Source organism: Gracilinanus agilis, chromosome 3, assembly GCF_016433145.1.
Source record: "Gracilinanus agilis isolate LMUSP501 chromosome 3, AgileGrace, whole genome shotgun sequence".
Taxonomy (NCBI): Eukaryota; Metazoa; Chordata; class Mammalia; order Didelphimorphia; family Didelphidae; genus Gracilinanus; species Gracilinanus agilis.
The window spans coordinates 136,267,146-136,280,391 of NC_058132.1; the positions used below are offsets into that span (position 1 = coordinate 136,267,146).

At 38.5% G+C, this 13,246-nt stretch overlaps 1 protein-coding gene across 1 annotated transcript in view; it reads right to left on the reverse strand.

The window, feature by feature from the left end:
- Positions 1–13,246, reverse strand: part of MEDAG (mesenteric estrogen dependent adipogenesis) — a 29,930-nt gene that overhangs the window by 9,281 nt on the left and 7,403 nt on the right. The window lies entirely within an intron of this gene.

The window sequence follows — 13,246 nt, forward strand, 5'->3', positions numbered from 1 at the left end:
AGAAATGATTTAAAATATGACATATCTTGTCATTTGACCCAGCGTGAAAAACAATGATGAATAACTTGGCCTAACTCGAAAGTGCTGAAAAAAAAAAGACAATAAATTTAATTCAGAAAAAGAAAAATTTTCCTTTTGCCTCCTTCACCCCTGGGGGAAAAAAAAGAAAAGCAGAAATGGAAAAACTTACTGTTATTTCTAGTAAGTGGTGTCACAATCTGAGAAATGGAAATATTGCTTAAGGATTTAAAAAGTTTTGAGAATCATGGAATCTTGGAGCTAGAAGGAACTCTACTATTTTCATCTTTCTTTTCTACCCCCAAAAGCTTTGTATAGTGTCTAACACATAGGAATGGCTTAGTAAATGCTTGTTTAATGACTGACTGACCTCTTAGATCATGGATCCTCCCACTCATTTTGGGGTTCTTTTAAGATCTCCCCAACACATAGTCATCCAGACTCACAGGAGTGAAAAAAATAGCCATTTTATTTTCATTCAGCTCTAATTTTTAGGATATTCTTCCTTATATTGGGGTAAAAAAAAATGTATTCCTGCAGTTTCCACCAATTAATCCTCCTTTCAGCTGTCAATGGGACCAGCCTAAGGCTCAGGGCTGACTACATCATCCCCTACTCAATAAACTCCAGAGGTTCACTGTTTCTTCCAGGATCCAATATAAAAAACCTCTCTTTCACTTTTAAAGTCCACTAGAACTTGGTTCCTTCTACCTTTCCAAGTTCTTACACATTATTCCTTTCCACTTTGATACAAGGACAAATATGAAAGAATCTCTCAGTTCAGTATAGACAGAATAATACAAAGTAATTGGAGGAGGAGGGAAACCAAGAGCTAGGGTAGGGGAGCATCAGGAAAGACTTTGTGAAGGAAGCAGTGCTGTAGCTGAGCTTTGAGGGAAATGAGGAGTTATAAGCACCAGAGGTGCTTATTTATTAAATTTATTTAATAAATTTTTACAAAAAATTTCATATATTTATATATAAGTATATACTGTATAAATTAATAATATATTCTTATATATAACATGTGACACATGTTATATATAATATATAATAATATAAAATATATTAACATTATATTAACATTTTTATATATAAATAAAAGATATTTAATAAAAGATTTATTAAATTTAACTTGAAGCAAAAGGGAAACTAAAAGGCTAGAGTCCAGAGGGAGCTCACCCACTCCACCCACGTGGAAGAGGAGAGGACATGAATTACAAAAATTTTTAATGATTATTAAAACTTATAACAATATGAAATCTAGAAAATATTTTTTTAAAAAGCAAATATGAAGATCAGAGTAGAGCTTCACAGAGGAATGGTACATGAGAATTGTAAAAAAATTGTAAAAAAATTGGTACATGAATTACAAAAATTTGTAAATGATTATTAAAAATTGTATCAATATGAAATCTAGAAAATATTTTTTTAAAAAGCAAATATGAAGATCAGAGTAGAGCTTCCCAGAGGAATGGTACATGAAAATTGTAAAGAAAATTGTAAAGATTAAAATTAATATACAATAACTAAGTATTATGTTTTATAAAGTTCATTAATAATAACTAAAGTAAAAAAGGTAGCTAACCCAGCCTGGTTGCGAGAGAAGAAGAGAGAGCAAAGGGCAGAGTTTCAGAACTTATAAACAAAACTGTGAAGATGCCAACGTGGAGGCGCAGGGAAAGGGATGCTGGGAGATGAAAGGAATTCTGGGGAATGTAGTTCAAAAGGTACAAAATTCTCTAACTATTCATTACCATATTTCTGGTAATATAGCCTAAGACTGTATTCATTTTTCCAGCAGCCACGTAAACCATTTGCGGAATACACATGGTTAACCAAAATCTGTAGTTTTGGTGGAAGTGGTGATACTGAGTTATGATGGGGAGGAATGGAGAATGTGTAAGGGTAGGGAAGTGGTAAGTGGGTATAGGGGTGTTTGTGGGGTGTGGATGTGTGTACATGTACATACATGCATGTTTCACTTCACGTACTTATTAATCCAGATGTTTCTCCATCTTGTTTTATATAACTGGGTTTTAACCTAGACACAGAAATATCCTTTTTGCATATAATTTTGTTCATTTGAGCCCAACGTATCAACCTGTTAAATTCTTATAAAATCTTGATTCTTACAAGGAAACTGGGCTGTTAAAGGATAGAAAAGAGAGGTCTGGCTAAAACATTCCCAGGGAAAAGGTTCTGAGCACAATCCTCACCCCTGGCTGGATGCTGAGGGGGGCAGGCAGTGGGGATCAATTGAAGCTAGTCAGAGAGAATTTAAGGGTGCCAAGGAAGTAGGTAAACTGTTGGTGTATGGAGAAAGGTAATGGGCCATCAATCAGTCGATGCAAAAGTGCTTAAGAATCTAGCTGCTAGATCATCCAAGCCTGGGGACAAGTCAAAAGTCAGGACCACTGGTGATGGCCCAGGATGCAGTGGATGACCTTGGTGTCTCCAATGTCTGACCAAGTTCTAAGCACTCCACTGTCAGAATAAATTGTTCCCATCTGCCCTTTCTGCTTGGGGAAGTCTTTACCTGCTGAAGGTACTCATCCTCCTGACTCACTGACCAATTTGAGGTCCATCTGTTACCCTCACATTTGTTTAGTCAGCCCATTGAGAAGGCTTACCAGACTGTGGCCACTGAGCATGCTATAGCTTCTTGAAATCACAGGTGAAAGCTGGGTGGCGACTGGACACCAAATGAAGAAAGCAGCCCTGAAAAGCGTTTGGCAAGCCCTCGCACCAGAGGTGCTAGTTTTCCCTGAATATCCCACTAGGCAACCAAACAATTCTGCCATCCAGTGTATAGGCACATGGATTGCCTTTACCACTACCAATACATTCATCCTTGGATAGATCTATAATCTTATTAACCTATCCAAGATCTCAACCCATCTAAGTTATTCATCCTGTGAGACTCTTGCCACATCCTCCCATAAAATCAATATCATTGCACAATAATTTTGCTAGCCAAATTCCAGTGAAACTTCTTAAGCTTTCTGCTGAAATCAGCCTGCCCTTACTCTCCTACTCTGTACTATATCCTGTTTCAGTGTTCCTTCTTAGAGAGTTCCCTTCCAACCAGATCAGTTCTGTTCCTATGAAATGAACTATCCCTTCAATCCTGATATTTTGTCTGCTATTTTTTCATGGAACCAATGAATAATGTTAAACAGAGCATACATGTATTCGTGATAGCTTTTCTGTCATCTTTAAATTGGATAAACATGCCATTTGTCTTCATTCATCAAATCAGTATAGTACCAATGCTTCTGAAATATACATTAACTTATCATTTCTTCAACTCTTCAGATCAAAACATCCTTCCCTGATTACCACCCCCTTAAATGTTCTTTTTTCCCTACATCAGAATTTAAGTACCTTGAAGATAAAGATTATGTCTCTCTTTCTTTTTTTCTTAAATCCTTACCTTCTATCTTAGAATCAATACTGTATATTGGTTATAAGGCAGAAGACCAGAAAGGGCTAGGCAATGGGGGTCAAGTGACTTGCCCAGGGTCACACAGCTAGGAAGTGTTTGAGGCCAGATACGAACCCAGGATCTCCCATCTCTAGGTTTGGCTCTCAATTTGAGCCACCCAGCTGCCCCCAATTATCTTTCCTTTTACATTTGCATCCTTAGCCCTTATGCATAGCACTTATTAAAGGCTTTTTCATTCATTCACTAATCAAAGTCATTGTAATGAAATAATCCAAATACAAAACGGGACAGGACCAAGAATAGACTGCTTATGTAATAATACTATCATTTATGTAGCTCTTTAAGGTTTATGAAGCACTTTATTGCCTTTGATCCTGTAGGACCTGTAAGATCTCTAGATAGGGTGCTAGTATCAGCATTTTATAGATAAGGAAACAGGCTGAGAGAGGTTGAATTGACTTGGCAAGAGTCACACAGCTAGTAAGTTAAATGAGGCAGGATTTTCACTCAATTCTTCTTTACACCCAAGTCCTTCGCTCTAACTACTATACCACCTAGCTNCAATATGAAATCTAGAAAATATTTTTTTAAAAAGCAAATATGAAGATCAGAGTAGAGCTTCCCAGAGGAATGGTACATGAAAATTGTAAAGAAAATTGTAAAGATTAAAATTAATATACAATAACTAAGTATTATGTTTTATAAAGTTCATTAATAATAACTAAAGTAAAAAAGGTAGCTAACCCAGCCTGGTTGCGAGAGAAGAAGAGAGAGCAAAGGGCAGAGTTTCAGAACTTATAAACAAAACTGTGAAGATGCCAACGTGGAGGCGCAGGGAAAGGGATGCTGGGAGATGAAAGGAATTCTGGGGAATGTAGTTCAAAAGGTACAAAATTCTCTAACTATACATTACCATATTTCTGGTAATATAGCCTAAGACTGTATTCATTTTTCCAGCAGCCACGTAAACCATTTGCGGAATACACATGGTTAACCAAAATCTGTAGTTTTGGTGGAAGTGGTGATACTGAGTTATGATGGGGAGGAATGGAGAATGTGTAAGGGTAGGGAAGTGGTAAGTGGGTATAGGGGTGTTTGTGGGGTGTGGATGTGTGTACATGTACATACATGCATGTTTCACTTCACGTACTTATTAATCCAGATGTTTCTCCATCTTGTTTTATATAACTGGGTTTTAACCTAGACACAGAAATATCCTTTTTGCATATAATTTTGTTCATTTGAGCCCAACGTATCAACCTGTTAAATTCTTATAAAATCTTGATTCTTACAAGGAAACTGGGCTGTTAAAGGATAGAAAAGAGAGGTCTGGCTAAAACATTCCCAGGGAAAAGGTTCTGAGCACAATCCTCACCCCTGGCTGGATGCTGAGGGGGGCAGGCAGTGGGGATCAATTGAAGCTAGTCAGAGAGAATTTAAGGGTGCCAAGGAAGTAGGTAAACTGTTGGTGTATGGAGAAAGGTAATGGGCCATCAATCAGTCGATGCAAAAGTGCTTAAGAATCTAGCTGCTAGATCATCCAAGCCTGGGGACAAGTCAAAAGTCAGGACCATTGGTGATGGCCCAGGATGCAGTGGATGACCTTGGTGTCTCCAATGTCTGACCAAGTTCTAAGCACTCCACTGTCAGAATAAATTGTTCCCATCTGCCCTTTCTGCTTGGGGAAGTCTTTACCTGCTGAAGGTACTCATCCTCCTGACTCACTGACCAATTTGAGGTCCATCTGTTACCCTCACATTTGTTTAGTCAGCCCATTGAGAAGGCTTACCAGACTGTGGCCACTGAGCATGCTATAGCTTCTTGAAATCACAGGTGAAAGCTGGGTGGCGACTGGACACCAAATGAAGAAAGCAGCCCTGAAAAGCGTTTGGCAAGCCCTCGCACCAGAGGTGCTAGTTTTCCCTGAATATCCCACTAGGCAACCAAACAATTCTGCCATCCAGTGTATAGGCACATGGATTGCCTTTACCACTACCAATACATTCATCCTTGGATAGATCTATAATCTTATTAACCTATCCAAGATCTCAACCCATCTAAGTTATTCATCCTGTGAGACTCTTGCCACATCCTCCCATAAAATCAATATCATTGCACAATAATTTTGCTAGCCAAATTCCAGTGAAACTTCTTAAGCTTTCTGCTGAAATCAGCCTGCCCTTACTCTCCTACTCTGTACTATATCCTGTTTCAGTGTTCCTTCTTAGAGAGTTCCCTTCCAACCAGATCAGTTCTGTTCCTATGAAATGAACTATCCCTTCAATCCTGATATTTTGTCTGCTATTTTTTCATGGAACCAATGAATAATGTTAAACAGAGCATACATGTATTCGTGATAGCTTTTCTGTCATCTTTAAATTGGATAAACATGCCATTTGTCTTCATTCATCAAATCAGTATAGTACCAATGCTTCTGAAATATACATTAACTTATCATTTCTTCAACTCTTCAGATCAAAACATCCTTCCCTGATTACCACCCCCTTAAATGTTCTTTTTTCCCTACATCAGAATTTAAGTACCTTGAAGATAAAGATTATGTCTCTCTTTTTTTTTTAAATCCTTACCTTCTATCTTAGAATCAATACTGTATATTGGTTATAAGGCAGAAGACCAGAAAGGGCTAGGCAATGGGGATCAAGTGACTTGCCCAGGGTCACACAGCTAGGAAGTGTTTGAGGCCACATTTGAACCCAGGATCTCCCATCTCTAGGTTTGGCTCTCAATTTGAGCCACCCAGCTGCCCCCAATTATCTTTCCTTTTACATTTGCATCCTTAGCCCTTATGCATAGCACTTATTAAAGGCTTTTTCATTCATTCACCAATCAAAGTCACTGTAATGAAATAATCCAAATACAAAACGGGACAGGACCAAGAATAGACTGCTTATGTAATAATACTATCATTTATGTAGCTCTTTAAGGTTTATGAAGCACTTTATTGCCTTTGATCCTGTAGGACCTGTAAGATCTCAAGATAGGGTGCTAGTATCAGCATTTTATAGATAAGGAAACAGGCTGAGAGAGGTTGAATTGACTTGGCAAGAGTCACACAGCTAGTAAGTTAAATGAGGCAGGATTTTCACTCAATTCTTCTTTACACCCAAGTCCTTCGCTCTAACTACTATACCACCTAGCTGCCTTTATAGCTTATATTTTTAAAAGCCCACAGCATTTACTCTGGACACAATTCCCTACATAAGCCATGTCTAGATGGAACCAAACAGACTGCTCCCCTACACGTTCATGAGCATGGTTGGCCAACATGCATCCCAGCCCACTAAGGAAGTTCCCCATATGGCTGATCTAAGTGCAGTACATATGTATTCACGGATTGGGCTTGTTGTGGCCAACAGCACTGGCTTTCCTTGGCCCGTGATGCAGTCAGTTTGTTTCCCACATGTAAACATGGGCAGAGAAAAGCTTGGAACGACTTGCCTCTTGTTGGCTGCCTTTCCAGAGTTTGACAGGAAAATCATAGCCTTCAACTCTTGTTTGAAGAGATGTCTCCCCTAGAGAAGAACCTACAGGTCATAGGCTCCACATTCGGGTAATTCCTCAGCCACACAGCTCTCATGGACTATGATAAAGGTGTGGGTCAGTGAGAAAAATCAGCCCCCTGCTACAGTATTTTCCAGTTTGGTTTAAACTACCCCCTTCCTTTCCTTAGAAGAATTCTATTCCATTAATATGTTTTTCTTGTTTACATTAATATGTTTCACATTGTTTGTGAACTTGATTCTTAGCTACCCTTAAACATCCCCTGATTTCCACTCTTTCAGACTTTTGAAATAAAATAATACTCTATTTAGAATGTGTTTGTAATTTGTCTGTAAATTGACTGGTTGAAACTCAGAATGCATTTCTTCCAATGTCATGCATAAATGATTAGGTTCTTAGCACAAACCCATGATATACTTAAAGTATGACCCTGATATTGTATATATGAGGTCTTGTTCTTCCCATCCTATAATTTTCACAAGTACTACTTCCTAACTGTGGGTGATAGGGGGTACAGGCTTCCCCTAGACACCCCAACACCCCAAGTTGTGTAGAGTACATAAAAGACTCATTTTTCCTTGTATTCCTGCAGTACTAGGGAAGGTGACTTTGAGCCCCTCTGGCCTCTTCCTTCATTCTTGATGGGCACAGATAATACCTCCCAGCATGCTCCTTATAAGCATCTATTTTATATCCCAGATATCTGATTATTCTCAAAACTGGACAGTTCTTCCCCTTTTGACTTTGAGGCGTAGGACATAACTACATGACCCATCTTGGGTTCCAGAGACCCAGTAACATGCCATCATCATCCTTTCTCTAGTCATGTAGGCCCTATTATCAAAAGGGGTATAAAATCCCCAAACCCCATCTCCTCACGGAGGCAGTGCTCCACCTACACACTGTCTCCCAGCCTCTCAACATGACTTCCAAATTAATAAATTTCTCTTTTTATTTTTAAGTTAAGTTTTGGAATCTTGCCTCTCCCGAACCTGGGTTTTCACCTCAAAGCTCTCCCTCAACATGGGGACTCTGGAAAGGAAGACCCCTTGTAATATGAACACATTTTAGAGGAAAAAGACAAAAACTGAACCTGTTCTGCTAAATAAAACATGGTCAATCTCAATGAAGAAATTATCAAGAGCTGAGAGAATACTCATTTCCCCCCCAATATTTTACGGAATCTTTCTTAATAAACAATTTTTGAAAATCCTTACCCTCTGTCTTAGCATCAGTTCTAAGACAGAAGAGTAGCAAGGGCTAGCCAGTGATTCCCAAAGTGGGCGCCACCGCCCCCTGGGAGTGCTGCAGCCATCCAGGGAGGTGGTGATGGCCACAGGTGCATTTATCTTTCCTATTAATTGCGATTAAAAATTTTTAAAAATTAATTTCCAGGAGGCTAAGTAATATTTTTTTCTGGAAAGGGGGCAGTAGGCCAAAAAAGTTTGGGAACCACTGGGCTAGACAAATAAGATTAAGGGACTTGTCCAGGGTCACACAGGTAGGAAGTATCTGAATCCAGATTTGAACCCACGTCCTCCCAACTCTAGACCTGGCTCTCTAACCACTGTGCTGCCTTGCTGCCCCCCAAATTCATTTATTTTAATGTATACCAGAATATACCTCACCTATTTGGGAACTAAATTCAATGGAAAATGGAGCTTTTCTGGCATGGTTGGAAGGGAATGAAGTATTCTATAGAGTATCTCTCGAAGAAAGCAAATACAGTGATCTTCCTTTGATGATTCAGAAAGCATTTCAGGGTATTTCAAGGCCTTAGTGAAAATATTCTTGTTATAGGACACACAAGCCCATTAATAGAAAAATTCTAATTAACAGAACACAGGATCATAGTTTACTGGAAGTAGCTAGCACTAATCCCTACTAAACACATTCCTCATTTAAATTCAGATCAAATGCAACAAAAATCTCCTTAGTTCAAAGGTTTCCAAGCCATACACAACGGCCTAATTTTCAGCACAATAAAATGACAGTGAAACAAAAGGTTGTAAGCAGGTCCTTAGAGTTCATTATAATGAAATTTGACCTTTAAGAAAAATGTCTGGAATGGAGACCAGAAGAACAAAGAGGTAAGTCCTATAACAATCTAGACTTCTTGCATTTATATGCTTTAGGTTATTTTAAATGTGCATTGATTGACTACATTATGGCCTAATTCTTTAATCTTTAATCAGTGAATATTTCTGAATTAAGAATGCAAATATTGCTTCCATGTATTTAATATTTATTATATTTGCTGAAGCTATCATTAGTGATCAAAGCAAAGAGCCAAAGAGGAGAAGGACCCATTAAAATGTCTCTTCTTATGTGGCTTTTAACTTGGTCCAAAAGTACTTCTGGGTTGTACTTTTCTATGCTTGGCTTAAGTCCAAAGACAATATCAAGAAACACTTATTAAACACATATTTTGTGTAAAACTTTGTTAGATATTAGATTCTATAATATATTTCTCTTTTAAATTTAAGAGAAAATCCATATTTTTTATTAAAACCTGACTTCAATGGATCTGTGATTTCAGTGATGTGGGTAATAACATCCAATGGTACAGACTATAACCAATCAATCAGTCGACAAGTGTTTATAAAGAATTTATAATATGTCAGGCACACTGTGTTATGCTTTGAAGATACAAAGAAGAAAGCAAAAATAGTCCCTTCCCTCAAGAAACCTACATTCTAATGTATATAAATAAGTACATAAACTATACATACAAAGTAACTTTGGAGGAGAAGGCAGCAGTAGCCTGGGAACCCAGGAAAGTCCTGCAACAAATGTGTTCAAAGTGAACTTTTAAGGAAGTTGGGGTTTCTGAGATGGACATGAGAAAGGAAAGAAGTCCAGGCACTGAGGATAACCAGTTGGAAGACATAAAGACAGTAGATGGGGCAGCAGTAGAGAGGAAAAGCAAGCAGATCAGCCTGACTGGACCACAGAGAGAGTAGAGGGGAGTAATGTATTAAAATACTAGAAAGCTACAAGTTGTAAAGAGCTTTAAACGTCAAAAAGAAAAATGTATATCTGATTCTGAAAGTCAAAGTAGCTTTTGGAGTTCATTGAATAGAGGAGGACAGAATCCAACCTATATTTTTTAAGAAAATCATTCTGTAGCTGTGTTAAGATTAAATGACATGAGTAGAAATCTAAGACAGGAGATTAGAAGTCGATTATTCAGGTGATAGAGAAGAAGGGCCTGATCTTAGGTAGTGGTTATGTGGATATAGAAAAGGTGACAGAAGGGGGAAATATCTTGGAGTTAGAAATTCCAAGGCTTGGTAAATGATTGAATATATGGGGGTAGATAAGTGAGGAGTTGAGGATGATGTCTAGGTTGTAAAGCTGGGTGATGGGAAAGATGGTAGTGCCCTCAATAGTAATTAGGAGTCTGGAAGGAGGGGGTGTTGGGGTGGGAGAAAGGTAAAGGTTCTTTTTTACATAGGTTGAGTTTGAGATGCCTATAAGACGCCAACATGTAGTTGTAAATGCAAGGCTGATGCTCCAATGAGAAATGAGGACTAGATAAATAGATTAATTTGGGAATCATCAGCATAGAGATAATCATTGAACCCATGGAAGCTGATGAGGTAACCCAGTGAAAGAGTAGTACAGGGAGGAAAGAGAAGAGGACCTTGGAAAGAACCTTTGGAAATTGCCCCAGTTAGTAGGCATGACATGAAGATAGCCCATAAGAGACTAAGAAGGAGTAGTCAGAAAGAAAGGAGAATCAAGAGAAAAGAGTCATGAAAACCCAGAGCAGAGGAAATATTCGGGAGAAGAAAATGGTCAATACTATTCAAAAACTGGAGAAATATGAAGATCTGACAGCAGGGAACACAAAAGTTGCAAGAACTTCTCAGTTCTACTCAAGAAGACATGCTTTGAGCCTTATGAGATGGGATCATCACTCTTTATCTAGGGAAACCAGACCATGTTTGCAGCATTCCTTCCCCCACCCCTTCTTGAGACTTGTAAATTGTGAGGGATGGGAAGGGAAGGGAAATAAATCTATGAACTGCCCCTCTACCTCCACCCCACTCCCAATGGCTACACAGTCTAAGTTTGTAAAAAGTACAAAGGACTAACAGCCTATTTTGTAAGAATTTTTAATGTTTTGTAAATGTATTAGTCCATGCATTATATTTTATAGCCTTTCTAGTTCCTGGGCTTTAGTTCTCCTTCTTCTTGTAAACATCCGTATGCTATAGTTATACATTAAAGTCATGACATGAAAAAAAAATTAGATATTAGATATGGGAATTAAGAGATTGCTGGTAATTTTGGAGAGGATAGTTTCAGTTAAAGGATGAGGTTAGAAGCCAAATTTTAGGGCATTTTAGGAGAGAATAAGAGTAAAGGAAGGAAAGGCAGGGAATAGAGACCACTTTTTCAAGGAATTTATCAGAAAAAAGGAGAATTTTAGGATACAATAGCTAGAATGGATGGTCAGATCAAGTGAGATTTTTGTTTTTTTTTAAAGAATGGGGGCAACTTGGGCATGTTTTAAGGCAGGATGAAAGGAACACATAATAAGGAGGCACTAAAGATAAGAGAAAATATGGAGATGATAATGAAGGCATTTAGTTGAAAAAGATGAGAAGAGATGAGTACAAGGGTGTACACAAATTGGCCTTGGCAGGCAGAAAGGACAGCTCATCACTACAAACTGGAATGAAAACAGATATAGTGGGAAGTCAAAGAACATGAGGTGAGGAGGAGGGAAGAAAATGGAGCCCAACACTGAACTCATTGAGAAAAATAAAGAGAATGTTCTGAAAGTTAGTAGAAACCACTATCAGAGTCTGAATTAGGGGATAAATTTGGATAGAATGAATCTCAAAAATGGAGAGCAATGAAGAAAGAGTCTGAAAGTGGCAATGAGAAGCAAAAATGATTCCAAAATTCCCTTATCATGACCAATGAGTGAGCAGGGGGTGGGGTATAGGAGTGAAAGTACAGTCAGTTCTGGAAAAGGAATGTAATATTATCCTATGAGAACCAGGTCTCAATGAATGCCAGAAGATGGGAGGAGGAAGAGAGGAAGTGGTATAATATGAAAGGAAGTTTGTGAATTTGGAGCATTGTGGAAGAAGTAAAAAGATCTGGAATTGGATATGAGGGAGGGAAGAGAACATGGAGGAAGGGCTGATATGAATGGGAATAAGGTAGTAGCTAGCTGGGGTTGAAGATGGACATTATTCTTCAATAGCCAGCAATTGAGTACCAAAGAGATAGGGAAATAAGAAGGGCCAAAATGTGCTAACTGTTGGGGAACGAATCTAGACAATTGGAGTCTAGAGGCAACTAGGTGGCACAATAGATGGAGCACTGTGTCTGAAGTCATGGAGACCTGAGTCCAAATCCCATCTCAGATTTTTAGTAGCTATTTGACTCTGGGCAAGTCACTTAACCTCTGTCTACTTCAAGTTCCTCAACTATAAAATGGGGTTAATAACAGTACTTATCTAGAAGAGTTGTTGTAAGGATCAAATGAGATAATATTTGTAAAATATTTACCACAATGCACATAATAAATACTAAATAAATGCTTTCTTCTTTCCTTCCTAGGCAGAGTAACAGTGAAATCTGCTCAGAAAGGCAAGTTCAAGATTGCCACTTTGGGCTATATCTTCCCATCCTGTATAACTCTTATCCATATCTTCTCATTAAAACTTCCATAAGAGGTCTGCCAGACAGGCTACATCTCCTGACAGTCTGTGGCATCAATGGGCCACATGAACTATCAATCAGCTCTCTCTAGCTCTTGCTACACAACAGGCATAACCACACAGCTCCCTGGCATCCTTTATACCACTTTTCTTGAGCAAGTCTCCTTTAGTAATATGTGACAGCCTACTAATGACCAACATGTGTCTCTCAATTGACCTCTGGGTAACCCACTACACAAATACTTTAGAACCTGTGGTATTGCATGGCTCACAAAAACACAGCCCCACTGGAAGAATACCAGTGATACAAAGGAAGAACTTGTAGCTCCTGGTCATTAAAAAGCATTGCACAATCTCCCAAAGGCTGGCCAGCCTACTGGCAGCATCTTCTTCACTCTTGGCTCAGTCCCCTGTCTTTCGAGGTGTCTGTTCAAGATTTACTGAGAGAACAATGTTACATATGTATTATTCCTCCAAATGCATATTCTGTCCTAAACAACAGGTATTCTTCTTTTGGTACATATGCCGTTGAAGCACACAGAACAATGTTTTCTTCATCCACTTGTTTTTCCCT